Source organism: Neovison vison, chromosome 3 (genome assembly GCF_020171115.1).
Source record: "Neovison vison isolate M4711 chromosome 3, ASM_NN_V1, whole genome shotgun sequence".
Lineage (NCBI taxonomy): Eukaryota > Metazoa > Chordata > Mammalia > Carnivora > Mustelidae > Neogale > Neogale vison.
In genome coordinates, this window is record NC_058093.1 from 16,082,047 (window position 1) to 16,093,187 (window position 11,141).

General features: G+C 38.0%; 1 non-coding gene across 1 annotated transcript; it reads left to right on the forward strand.

Annotated features, from left to right (window-relative positions):
- Positions 1-355: 355 nt before the first annotated feature.
- LOC122903829 lies at positions 356-458 on the forward strand. The gene has a single exon (XR_006384047.1). It is a non-coding gene; the product is annotated as a U6 spliceosomal RNA (small nuclear RNA).
- Positions 459-11,141: the final 10,683 nt, after the last annotated feature.

An 11,141-nucleotide genomic window follows, 5' to 3' on the forward strand; every position in this document is an offset into this window, starting at 1 on the left:
GTCATTTTAATTTAATGGGTAATTTACATACTCCCCATCTCTAATGTGACCCATTAACCATTTTCCACAGTATCAAACTGAGCATCACAGATTTTAGCAACTTGCCTGAGAAAATGGCAACTTCATAATTTGAATCCAGAACTTGATTCATAGCAATAGTAATATTAGTTAACATTGGTCAAATACTTGCCATGGGTCAGATATTCTACTATGTGATTTTTATGTGTATGGACTCATTTCCCTCTTGCAGAATCCCTCTGAAGAAGTTTTATCATCCTCACTTATCAGATAAGGAAGCCAAGCCTTAAAAACTTAATGGACTTTAGAGTCAGGCAGATTTTAAGAAGTGAAGCTTGTGCTTGCTTTAGCAGCACATATACTAAAATTGAAATGATATAGAGATTAGCATGTTCTTGCATAAGGATGACATTCATATCTCTGAAGCATTCCATGTTTTGCACAGTTTCCAGAAGTTATTTGACACTTCATTGGTTAATACCAAGGAAACTAGAGGAGTCAAAACACAACATGTGGAATCCAATGTTGAGATTGTGATTTTTCCCTATAAAAAGAGAGAGAGAGAGAGAGAGAGAGAGAGACAGAGGAAGGGATAGAGGAAGAGTGGAAGGGAGGGAGGGAGAAAGTGACAAGCTCAGCTCACTCGTTATTTACCCTTTATTCATTCCTTGTTTTCTGGCCTGGGATACAGTTGTGATGTTGAGTGGGCAGCAGCCATCTTATGAGCATGAAGATTATAGACTCACACTAAGGATAACACAATGGAGAGGGAAACAACTGCTTAACTGAGTCCCTGATAACTTCCTAGAGCCTCCATACCAACCTAAACTCGCCTATTTCTGGATTTGTGACAATTTATGAAAAATAAACTACTTAAGCTGCTGTTGTGGCATGGTGGTGTTGTGATTACATGAAGCTGAAAATAACATCTACTGATAGAGATGGCCATCTTATTCTCCCCTTCAATCAGGTTTATTTTTGGTTGACTACCAAAGTTATCTCAAGGTAGGGTATATCATTGTCAATGCCCGGGGTCTGAGGGCATAGGGAACCAGGTGTGACGCTAATTAGACTGAAAGAAGTGCGTTTACGCCTTCTTTCTTTGCACTAAAGAAGGTCTCAGAGTAATAAAATGACACTGTACAAAGAACAGAGTCTTTGGCAAATCTAACCTTCATGACAATTTTACTCACTCTCTGTGGGTTTCAGCTTTCTTATCTCTACAATGAAGATACTACTATCTACTTTAAATATTTACTGAGAGGTGTGTGAAATGCCTAATTCAGATGGTATATATACATGTACAGCTGTCTTTAATATGAATTCCCCTCTCTCAAGAATACAAATGGAACAAATCACCTTATTCTTTCTTTCTCCATTCTCAATGCATCCCTAATCTTCCTGTTATAATGTTCTTTGGAAAAACATCTGCCCCTAGAATTTGGCCTTGGTTTTCACTTTATCCAGATTTTGTGTGGTTAAAAGAAGTGCGTGGAAAAGGAAATGGGGAGAAAGAGTAAGTCCATAGAGTATATGACCCCGGCATGGATGACTCTGCTGTTGGGCAAAAAAGAAGCCAGCACGTGAAGCTCTCCCTCTTCCTCAGAACTTCCTTTTTTCCCCATGTGAAGATGGGGACCTGAGTTTGTGACCATATCAATAGGTTCACAAAGCATAACTACATTCACGATTAGAGTTTTTCTTGAGAGCTAAGTCTTCTGAGATGAGCTCTTGGAATAAAGTCATAATAATCTATAGTACATATTTATAATACTCGCATATATATGCCACATACATATTTATATATAACATTAGAGTCTGTTACCATGACAACAATTGCGGTACTAACAAATTAAGCATTGTGACTCCACTGTAATAAGAAAGAAGAAATTCAAATGAAACACCAAGCATTTGTTTAAGCACAAATATCCTTAGTAATTAAATGCACAGAAACAATACAGAAAACCACAAATTAATGTTTAGAAGCCTTTTCTCGTATGAAAACCGGCTTTGCTGTTGTTTTCCCTTTACCACTGCGTTACATTATACATCTTTATAAATTAAGTTCGGCACCAGGTTAACAAGAGCAGATCTGCTGCTTTGGAGCTCTCACACACCGAAAGGCTCAGCTTTCATTCTAAGTAGTTATTACACCTTCCACAGGCAGTGACAAAGATTTTATGGCTCTTTTTATTCATCAAAAAGAGGACTTTTAAAAAAGAAAGCTCAAATGTGAAGTTGGTCTTACATTCCCTGTTTCATTCAGACAACATGTAGAACTACCCCTGGGGTTCTGAATACATTAACATCCTTTCACAATTAACCCTAATAGGACAAGTGCAGCGTGTTTTTTTTCCCCCCAACCAAGATATATTCAAAGCTGAAAAATACATAGTGTTTAAATAGATCTCATTACAGCAGCTACACCAAATCTCTCCTCTTTATATACAGAGGATTGTACCTCTTTTCACTGTCATGCAACATTAAAATAGGGAAGCATACACAAGGATGACACGGATTTGACAAAAAATTAATGATTTGTACATCACTTTAATGCTTCGAATCTGCAATTCATGTATGCTAATTAGTTCATAATGGGCTGTTGAAGAACAGAACTGTCATCCTGCTGCTTCCCGGGTTTCTGGAAGCTCTGATTCAGCAGAGACCTGCCCGGGTGCCTGCTGGATTCTGGGCTGTAACCCGGCAATCTATGAGAGCATTCCCCCCACAACACACCATTGTTTCTTGGATGTGGTGCTTTCATCTATCAGAGTTACGGTGGCGTAGCTCAAATAAGGGGTCCCTGGGTGCCGCGATACACACTGGGAGCATTCACATGGCACCACTGTATCCAGGTGATTGATTCCTGGGTTTTAGGCTGTCAGGCTGTACCTCGGAGGGCAGCCGTCCGCTTCCTAAATGGATGAAGTTGTATGATGCAGCACATTTTGAAAATGCATGTACAACTTTTTTTTTTTAATTTATTTACAGATAATGAAAGGCTATAAAACTTGGAGAGAGGCAACAAAGGGGGGAACGGAGATCAGATATCTTCTCTTATTGTGAAATCATGTAGATCTCCTCCACGTAAGGAAAGCAGCTACGGAGTCTCTTTTTCCTTTGCTCTTTGTGCTGTTGAGCTGGAGACCGACTATCACACCAGCAGGAGAGTGTGAGGCTGAATGGCTCCACAGACCAAAAGTAAACACCAGGGCTTGCTGGAAGCCGCAAGATTTGAAAACAAGTTGCTCTGTTTTTACTGGAGAGAAAACTGAATTTGCCTGATCTCATGATGGAGGACTGACCCAATGTGTTTCTCATATCACATCCGTTGATCTGGACACCCAGCTGCTGCACAGGTCCGGACAGGAGACTACACAAAGGAGACAAGCACGAAATTTGCTTCCAGGTTTGAAGTATCTGATGCCTGATGGCTGAAATTTTGTCTTGAAGTCTCCAAAGTGAAAATGCATGGAATTGGGAAAAAAACATTTTTTTAATTAGAAATTCAAACTAGTGGTCATAATGGAAGAACTGAGCCAGGCCAGAGGAAAAAAATACTTCCAATGTAGTTGAGCCACGAAGGGATTTTAGATGATCAGGAATTCATACTTTATAAATGTGCAAAATGATGACACTCTAAAAGAGAGTTTAAAAGTGATCAAGTTAATAAGCACTATTTTGTTTATAGTTTTATTGTAGGTCTTTATATAAGCAAGGAGGTAAAAAATGTACTAATAAGAATAGAGGTTTAGTAAATGCTGAATGAATGAAGGATGCTCTTCAAAAAACATTGTGACTTGGGGTGTTTGGGGGCTCACTCAGTTGAACGTCTTCCTCTTGATTTTAGCTCAGGTCATGACTTGCCGTGACGTGGAACCCCGTGTTGGGCTCTGCATTGGGTGTGGAGCCTGCTTGGGATTCTCTCTCTACTTGTCCCTCTGCCCCTCCCCTTGCTTGAGCTATAAATAATATAGATAGATAGATAGATAGATAGATAGATGGATGGATGAATAAATATATATTTTTTAAAGTTTTGACTTAAGAAATACATGAAATGATATTCCAAACTTAGAGGAAGGGCTGTCTAGTCAGCACCAGGAAAACTCACACCGATGTGCACAGCGATGACAGCATTTTTTTCCTGCATTAGACATCTGAATAACACTTTCTTGTAAAGGAAACCAAACTTACCTCAAACTTAAAACCCCAAACTAAAGCTCCCTTCGCTGGTTAGGTTATTCAAATCTATAGCTTTTAAGTTGTGGTTCTTGGGTCATTTAGCAGATGTATGCTTAGCTTTTTGATAAAGTGCTCAACTGTTTTCCAGAGTGATTGTACCATTTGACATTCCTGCCAACAGTGCATGAGAGTGACTGTTCCTCCACAAACTCACATCCCTCTAAATCTTTTTAACTTTGGGTAGTCTAATAAGCATGTCATTAGATCTTTTTATGTTATCAGTCTGCATCTTTCTCATGAGTAACAATGTTCAGCATCTTTTTATGTTCTTATTTGCCAACCATACACTTTCTTTGGTGAAGAAACTGTTCAAATGTTTTTGCCTGTGTTTTTCTTCTTTGTTTTAATTTATTATCTTCATCAAGTTTTAAGAGTTCTTTGTACGTTCTGGATACAGTCTTTTATCTGATATATAGTTTGTAAATATTTCTTCCTAGTCTGAGTCTTCTCTTTTCATTCTCTTAGCCTGCTTTTTGAAGAGCAAACATTCTTCATTTTGATGAAATCATATGTCAGATTTGTGTGTGTGTGTATAAAATAGTGTATATACATATAATAGTGTGTATATGTGTACATATATCTGTATCTATTTACTTATACAATAGTGTCTTTTGGTCTTTCCTTTCCTTGATCAGTCTGCTGGAAATGTATCTATTTTATTATTTTCTCAAAAAAATGGAATTTGTTTTCATTAATTTTCATCCATTTGTTTCATTAATTTTCATCCATTTCATCCATCCGCTGTTTTTCTATTTCCTTGAACTTTACCCTGATCTTTATTATTTCTTTCTGTTTGCTTATTACCTATTTCATTTGCTCTTCTTTTCTACGTCTTAAGGTGGATGCTAAATTTCTTGATTTTAGACAAAAAAAAGAAATGAAACTATATGTATATGCAAGACTGGTATACAAATATTCATAGAAGATTTCTTTTTAATGACAAAAACCTACAAACTACTCAAATAGTCATCATCATGTGAATAAGTACATAAATTGTGCTGTATTTATACAATGGACTATTACTGAGCAATAAAAGGAGAAGAGTTACACAAACTGTAGCGCTACAGATGAAAATAATTATAGTAGGGAAAGAAGCCAGAAAAAAAAGATGATGTCATGTATACAAAATAAGATGTCATGTATAGAAAAATATAGAAAATACTAAGTAATTGTTACTGACACAATAATAAGTAGAGAAATAACCCTAAGAAAACAATAAGCAAACATTTTAACAGTTATTTCATAAAGAAATATCTATGTATGGCCAAGAAGCCTATGAAAAGATGCTCAACGGTATTAGTCATCCGGGAAATACATATTAAAACCACAGTGAGATACCACTACACAACCACTAAGATGGCTAGAATTAAGAAGAGTGATAACATGAAACATTGGTGAGAGTGTGAAGAAGCTGGAATTTGAATACATTGCTGGTGCAACCGCTAAAATGTAAAACAGAAAGACCACTTTGAAAATTTGACACTTTCTTTCAGAAGTTGAAGATATGATCCCGAGGACCCAGTAATTTCTCTTCTGAGTGTGTGCCCTAGAGAGCAGAAAACTTATGTTCACATAATATATGTGTATTCATAGCAGCTTTATTCAAAATGAATCAGAACTGGAAGAAATCCCTCCCTTGCATTGAGGACTCCAATTACATGTGTATTTGATGTTAAAGTTGTCTCCCTGATGCTATGCTCATTTTAGTTTTCAATATATTTTTTAATTCTTTGCAATTTTCATTTTAGATAGCTTCCATTGTTATTGTCTTCAAGCTCCCTAATTATTTTTTTTTCCTCCGATGTTTAATCTGCTGTATATTTTATTTCAAATATTGTAGTTTTTATCTTTTGAAGCTCAGTTTGGACCTTTTTAATATCTTCTATGTCTCTAGTCTTCATGCGTAATCTTTCCTCTAGTCTTTTGAACTTATAGAATACCCTCATAATAACTCTTTTAATGTCTTCTTTACTAATTCTAACATCTGTATAATTCTTAGATCAGTTTTCATTGATTGATTTTGTCCTCATTATGGGTCATACTTTCCTGCTTCGAAATGCTAATTGAGAGTGTTAATTCTATTCAGTTCTTTTTTTTTTTTTTAAGATTTTATTTATTTATTTGACAGAGAGAGATCACAAGTAGGCAGAGGGGCAGGCAGAGAAAAAAGGGGGAAGCAGGCTCCCCGCTGAGCAGAGAGCCTGATATGGGGCTCAATTCTAGGACCCTGAGACCATGACCCGAGCCAAAGGCAGAGGCTTAACCCACTGAGCCACCAGGTGCCCCCATTTCTGAATGGATGTCAGACATTATACATTTTTAACCTTTTGGATGCTGTGTATTTTTGTTTTCCTGTAAATATTTTTGAGCTTCTGGGATGCAGTTGAGTTGCTTACAAACATGTCAACCTTTTTTGAATCTGCTTGTAGGCTTTGTTATGTGAAACTAGAGCAGCCTTTATTCAAGCGTTACCTTTGTCTCATCAAAGCTAAACCTTTGTAGGACTTGAGGACTCTACTCAATGCCTCCTGAATTATGAGATTTTCTACTCTGTCTGGTGGAAACTGGAACTATCCTTGACTTTGTGTGAGTTCCTGGTCTCTAATATTTTCAGAGTTGTTTCTCTGAACCTGGGCCATATCCTAATAAACATGTGCTGATCAGCACAGCTGAAGTCTCCAGCAGAACTCTCTATAGATCTCTGATTCTCTGCCCTGCAAGCTCTAACCACACAGATGCCCTTCTCCCCCCAACTCCAGGAGGCTACTGTCCTCTCCTTGGGATCCCACTCACTGCACCTCAGCCAGAAACTCTCTCCATGCAGCAGACTAGGACAAGTGTAGGGTGCACTGCGTTTGTTTCCTGTTTCTCAGGGTCTTTTGTTGCTTGATGTCCAAAGTTTTAATAACCATTGCACCATATATTTTGTCTAGTTTTTCAGTTGTTTCAGGAAGGAAGGTAAATCTAGTCCCTGTTATTTAGAAATGGCTGGAGGAAAAATCCATCTAAGTCTAATTTTGAGATCTTTTGATGAGCAGTTTTCAATTTTTAATAAGTCCATGTTATCAACTTTTTTCTTTCATCATTAGTTCAGTTTTTTTAAATAATCTAAGACAAAATTTTTCCTATCCAAAGGTTATGAAGATTTTCTCCTATGTTTTCTTTAAAAATGTTATAGTCTTATAGTTAATTTTTATATATGAAATAAGGTAAAGTTCAAGGATTACTTCCCCCCCCCCCGTGGCTATCCAATTGTTTCACCACACTTGTTAAAAAGACTGTCCTTTCCCACATTGAATTACCCTAAAATCCAAGGCCTTCTACCATCTTTGAAGCGAAATTATATTTTCACTCTCACCAATGCCTCCTCCACATTGGACTTTAATATCTAGTTCTCTATAGCAATTACATTTTCCTTTTTAAAAAATCACAAAATTTTCTGAGCACAAATTTTATACAAGACACTGTGCTAAGGCACTGTGCAATAAAGTAAAATATAGTACCTGTTCTTCCAAGAAGCCCGCAGTCTTGTAAAGAAGTATAAATAAGTTACAAATAAGACTTTGGGGGTAAAAGAAAGGTCAGGTGGTTGGTTGAAATGAGTCAAGAATATAAAAATGGCCAAAAATTCCTTATTGTGTTAGGCATAATAATGGCCTCCAGAGATTCCAAGTCTTAATCATTGCAACTGTGAAGATAATACCTTATATAGCAAAATGGGACTTTGCAAATGTGATTAGGTTAAGGATCTTGAGATAGAGAATGATCCTGGGTTATTTGGGTGGGCCCAGTGTAATCTGCAGGGCCCTTATAAAAGAAAGCAGAAGGCAGGAAAGTCAGAGAAGGAAATCTGACAAGGGAAGCAGAAATCAGAGTAAAGGGATTGCTGGAAATGGCCATGAGTCAAGGCTTGAAGGCAACTTCTATAAATTGGAAAAGGTAAGAAAACAAATATTCCCCTAGAGTCTCCAGGAAGAACAGAATTCTACTGAAACCTTAATTTTAGTCCAGTGAACCCATTTTTGAACTTCTGAACTTCAGAACTATAATGTGATTCATTTGTGTTGTTTCAACCCACTAAGTTTGTGGTATTTGTCACAGCAGTGTTAGGAAAGTATTACAGGCTTGCTTTTTGCCCTAGTCCTGGGTGAGGTTGCTAGGGAAGTGAACTACCCGTATCGTGGCTTCCTCACACAGTGGCAATCATCATTTACCTATTGAATGAAGGACTAAATTCCAAGTGCCTGTTACTTTCTGTCAGCATCTGTTGCTACAGTTAATATTTGACTCAAAATGAGTTTTTAGGCAAAGTTTTCTGTATTTGTAGCAAATACTGGCTTCCTGTGAATCAAAAGGAGTTCTTCACCCCTAGAGGAGACCCAAACTATACAAGGACTGAAGAGAGGCAATGGCTTTACAAGACCGGAAATCAGAAATGCTATAATATTTGTGGCATCCCCAAATGGAAAATCCTCCTTCCCCTTGTAAAATTTAAGTCTATTCTTCAAACTTCGTTACTTATATTCAGAAACATGAGCCTAAATATCCCTAAATAGAAGACTGGCTGTATATGACTCTTGACCTTCTCTCTCTTCAGCTTGATTTCCTTTTGCTTGAAGGAATTTTCTAGTATTAACCCAGTGAAGTTCTTGTCATAATGAGTTGATACCTTTGTGTCCACGTGAGGTTAAGTCAGTTGCTTCTTTATTGATGAACATTCTTTAATAACCAGCATAAGTTGTCTCTATAAAAACCAAGCAAATGCAAGTCCTTTGCCCAGACCATTGCATTGCTCTCAGCAGTGGTGGCGATAAAATGCAGAGAGCTGATCTGTGGCCTTCCTATCCCTGGTGGGAACAGAGCCTCAGGACACATGGTTGTCACTTTGGGTTGTAAAAGTCCTCTCTGCATGTGGGGATCTGCACAGACAAGCAGTGAGCTGACCGTGCACAAGCATTGTGTTGGATGAGAACCTTGCTCCTGGCTAAATAGCAAATAGCAGAGCTCATTGTTGAGTCTAATCCCCACTCACTTGGCCTCTCTGTGAGAAATGAATAATGCTCCACAGCCTCATCTGTCCAGGCATCGTGCTGTAAATCCAGGCAAGGCTAGGTGGAGACAATGGGCTTAACTAGATTAGATTGCTTGTTGTATTGGGGGTGGGGGAGGGGACCTTCCTAAGGTCCTTGCAAAACAAGCCAAGCCAAGATTTCAAAACACACTAGGTAAGACAAGAAGATGTTCATGAGCAGAATTAAGTTTGCAGTGTCCTAAATCTCTTTGGTGAATTATTTCATTTTTCAGATGTCTAATGTTTTCACATTCAGACTGTGTCTACATAGGTTTAAAAAGATGGTAAAAATTAAAAATTCGGGTAACCATTTTTTCCTTTATTGACCACGTATCAAGGAACTGGTTTGGCTGACTTAACTTTCTTTATATTTATTTTAGTTGATTAGAGGAATTCACTTATTTTACTTTATCTAAGAAGGTTTCTATTTTGAAATGGGTTTAATGTGCATTTATAGTGTGTCCCCACTTAAAGCACACACGCACACCCTTCTTCCATCTCTTTATTCAATCTCCTGACCTGGGAGATTCTCAAAATGACAAAGGCTGGGGGCGCCTGGGTGGCTCAATCAGTTAAGTATCTGACCCTTGATTTCAGCTCAGTTCATGATCTCAGGGTTGTGGGATCAAGCACCCATCAGGATTGAGCACCCCCTCTACTCCACCCCACTGGGATAGAGCCCCACACCAGGCTCTGCTTGAGATTCCCTCTGTCACTTTGCCTTCTCTCTCTCTCTCTCTCTCTCTATATATATATATATATATATATATACTTTTAAATGACCAAGACTAAAACAATACTAATATAATTGAGCTGCATTTATTCTAAGTTTTTTTATGCTATCATTTGGCTCTCAGAATACTGATATCAGATTTTCCATTTGTGAAATTAACCAATGAAATGGTATATAGAGGCTGGAAATAGAGTTTGAAGAAATCTGGGTTGGAGAAATACTGCAGGAGCATAAATCTCTGAGAAGCCTGTTGGTCTAGAGGATACATGCCCATTCTCTGAACTGTGGCCTTCATGAGCAGGTGAGAACACTTTTAAAGTGGGAGGTGTCCAAGGGAGTTTGGTTGATGATTAGGCAAAGAGAATTAAATGCAGGAAAACCGTATGAACAAAAAAAGTGAGTAATGCACTTAAGGTTCAGGTAGCTTTTTAGAACCATTTTGGCTTGGGATTAGGAGGTCCAGGTACAATGGGCCCTCTTTCTTTGGTGGCTACAGAGTAATAAAAGATGCTCCAGTCTTAAATTTGGAAATGGAACAGACAGATAAGTATTATAAAATCTGAGCTGTTTGCATGCAAGTGGCCTCAATGTGTATACTTTACACAATAAATGAATTGTTTTGCACCTGAAATGTGCAAGATTCCAGCAAGGCAATCAGAGTTCAGTAGTGGGCAAGACAGACATGGTTCTTACTTTCAGTGGAGCTTAAAATGTGGGGAAAAGACAAATGTGATAGGCTGAAAAATAGCCCCACCTCCAAAGATGGCCACATCCTAACCCCTGGAATTTGTAAATATGTTATCTTTAGAGCAAAAGGGACTTTGCAAATGTGACTAAATTAAGGTTCTTGAGATAGAAAGATTAGTCTGGATAATCTAGATGAGCCCATGTAATCTCAAGGGTCCTTATAACGGGGAGGCAGGAGGACCAGAGTCAGACAGTTGTGATAACCGACCAGAGGCACAAGTGGAGAGAAAATGCTACACCACTAGCTATATGGATCGAAGAAGAAGTCACAAGACAAGAAATGCAGGTGAGCTTCAGCAGCTGGAAAAGGCAAGAAAGTAGATTCTTCCA